General features: G+C 33.6%; 1 pseudogene; it reads left to right on the forward strand.

Moving 5' to 3' along the window:
* The first annotated feature begins 9 nt into the window (after positions 1-9).
* Positions 10-627, forward strand: LOC123254722 (annotated as a pseudogene).
* Positions 628-3,513: the final 2,886 nt, after the last annotated feature.

Raw genomic sequence — 3,513 nt, forward strand, 5'->3', positions numbered from 1 at the left:
AAAAAAAAAAGGCTGCAAAAGCGAACTGAAGCTACCAGAAAACAATTTCCCTCCTTTGCACCCTCCTTGGGTGAATTTTACCTTAATCTGGAGATTAAGATAACAAAAGGACAGGTTAAAAGGGCAAATATTCTTCAGGTTGGTCCTGGGGACCAATTATTGAATGCCCTTTTTTCTAATCCTGTGAGCAATAATTTAATCTGTGCATAAAACCACTGAAGTTGATATGGTCTGTTTTGGAAGATACATGGAAGGAAAAGGAAGGGAAGAAATGATTCAAAGAATTGAAAATGTTGTCTTGGTTGCAAATTGTGGCAAATGTAAACCAGTTGTTTTTGAAGCTAGAAGAAGCTACTAAAAGTTCATGCCACCTCAACAAACAGAGAAGCAATACCAGAAACTTATCTTAATTATATTATGAATGAGCCAACATTTTATAAATCTGTTGGCATTCCTTTTACTGCTGCTGATCCAGATTACCAAGAAAAAAATCAGGAGCTATTTGACAGAGAGAATTTCTTTCCAAATTATGAGGAAAATGGGACAGACTGATCAAGGGCTGCTGGAGACCCATACTTGAGTAACATTGATAATGAGCTACCAATATATCAATATATTAAATATTAAATATATGAAAATAGAAGATCATGAAAAACATTTGTTTAGAATCAAAGCATAAGAGAAAACAATACAATTAGATAAAAAGATATCTTTATAAAGCACTTTAGGTGTGGTGATTAGCAAAACAATAAAGGAAGGAAGCATGTCACATTTAAACCAATTTAATAATGTTAAGTTTGTTACAAAGCTGTGCAATTTTAATTCTGTCAAAAAAGTAAACTTGTTTACTATAACTTAAATTGTATATGTATATATTTATTTCATAATTCATTACTCATGTTAAATACATTACATATTATATAATTATAATTAATATAATTTTATTGCAAACTGTTTTAGCTGCAATAAAATTTATTTGAATTGGGTAAGAAAAGAGAGAAGCTAGGTGATTCAGTGGATTAAGAGTCATGCCTAGGGATAAGAGGTACTGGGTTCAATTTGATCTCAAACACCTCCTAGCTAGGTACTCTTGGACAAGTCACTAATCCTGTTGCCTAGTCCTTACCACTCTATTTCCTTGGAAAAAGAGGGAAAGGAGGAAAGAAAGTAGGAAAGAAAAAAAAGAACTACTGCTACCATTATTACCACTAATAATCATAATAATAATTATTATTATTTGCACTATTCAACCTTAAAACAAAGACTTTGGGGATATCCTGTCTAATAGTTTGAGGTTCACAGAGTACTTTATATATATTATCTCAGTTGAGCCCCACAAAAACCCCATTCAGGTACATCAGGAAGCACAAACACAATTTATCCTTAATTTATAGATAATGAAATTGAGGCTCAGAGAAGGTAAATGATTTACCTGTAGTCACATGTTAAGTAAACATCAGTGGTAGCATTTAAAACTAGGTCTTTCTGATTTCTGCTGACTTGTCCATGTATTGCATGGAAATTGTGAATGACGCTCTTGAAGAACTTGGGTCAAACTAAAAATCAGGTGGAATGGATAAGATCAAATGTCTTGTATCTAGAGCTCATTTGGAATTCATTTGGGTTGATTATAGTTTTGATTATGATGCCTATCACATTTACTTTTGTGAGCAATTTTAATTGTGTATTCAATGGACATTAGTTCATGGAGATTTCAGAGAGATTGTTACCAAATCAGGATAAAGAGTTAGCTATTTTTCCCCCCTTTTGCTTATTTTAGCCTCAATTATGAGTGACCCAGATTGATCTAGTGGTGCTTATGAGCCAAGATTGCTTCCCCTTCAGGATACTAAAAATTGCTGATTTCCCTCTAAAATCTCAGAGACTAAAACAGATCTGTCTGAATCCAAAGTATAAAATAAATCAGTTAATTTAAGTTACGATGGTAGATCTTATTCAAATCAAAACACACTCCAAGACCAATTGTCCTTCCCAACTGACCAAGGCAATAGCAAGATTACTATGTTTCCCAATCTATTACAGCTAGGACATTCCAGTGATTTTGCAAGGAAAACCAGACTTTTTTGTTGGGGATCAAATTAAATAATGTATATAAAATACTTTGTGAACCTCAAAGTGTTATTAAAATGTCATTATTATTTAGCAATAGTAGCAGAGGTATTAGTTGTAATAGTTATTATTATTATCATCATCATCTGTACTATCTACATTCAATAAGTCAACCAATAGTTAGAATACCGTAAGTGTCTCCTGATTCAAGGAACTGTGCTAATTACTAAGAATACAAAGGCAAAAGACAGTCACTGCTCTCAAGGAGTTCCATAGTCTAATAAGGGAGATAACTTGCAAATGACTATGTGCAAACAAGATTTAGAAAGGATAAGTTAGAATAATCAATAAAGGGAAGGCTTAAGGATGCCCTTATGTAGGTTTTTGACCTGTAAATAAGTAAAAACTACCAAAGTAGTTATAACAAGTATCATTAATCAGAACAGAAAGATTATAATCTGAGAAATCACATAAACCGACAATCTTGGGATTCCTAATGTACTAACAAAGTGAGGAATTTATATAGAAAGTGAAGGCTTTAATCCAATTCACTGAATTTATTAGAGTTTGAATGACTAAGATGAGCTTGAGGTTTGATTGGTTTCAGTTGAGTTCTGTCTTTGATGATTGACAGGTCCTCAAGTATTTAGTGTTTGATCTGGGACACGGGTCAATCTGGAAACTTTTTAAAGAGAAGGTTGTCAAGGTATCTGTATCATTATTTCTATTAATAATTACATTTATATAGCACTTCAAGGCAGGCATAGGGCTTTCCATACAACTACCTTGTAAGATAAATAGTGCAAATATTATTGACTTTATTTTATAGGTGAGAAAACTGAGACTCTAAGAGATTAAATAATTTACTCATGATAAATATCTGAAGTAGAATTTAGACAGGTCTCCTTACTCCAAGTGCAGCACTTTTTTTCCAAAAGGCCATATTGCACATATAATATCTTATAAATGTACACATGTACAGTATCTCCTCTTCAGCAGATTGCCCCCTTGGAGTGTTGTAGTGGATTAGAGCGCTAGGCTTGGAACCAGAAACACCAGAGCTCACATCTGGCCTCAGATAAGTCCTAGTCCTGTGACCCTGGGCAATTCACCTAACTTCTGATTTTCTTAGTTTCTTCAATTATATAAAATGAGGATGATAATAAAACCTAACACACAGAGTTGTTGGGAGGATCAAATAATATAATATTTAATTTTATAAAGTACTTAGCACATTGATACAATTGGCATTACATAAATGCTCATTCAACTTACTTTTTCATTGATCTTTAGTCTCTCCCTGTTTACTGGCTGCTTTCCTATTGCCTGGCAACTTCCAGTCTCCAAAAACCTTCATTTGATGCATCCATTCCCACTAGCTATTATATGCACGAGAGAGAGAGAGAGAGAGAGAGAGAGAGAGAGAGAGAGAGAGAGAGAGAG

Source organism: Gracilinanus agilis, unplaced genomic scaffold, assembly GCF_016433145.1.
Source record: "Gracilinanus agilis isolate LMUSP501 unplaced genomic scaffold, AgileGrace unplaced_scaffold31056, whole genome shotgun sequence".
Taxonomy (NCBI): domain Eukaryota; kingdom Metazoa; phylum Chordata; class Mammalia; order Didelphimorphia; family Didelphidae; genus Gracilinanus; species Gracilinanus agilis.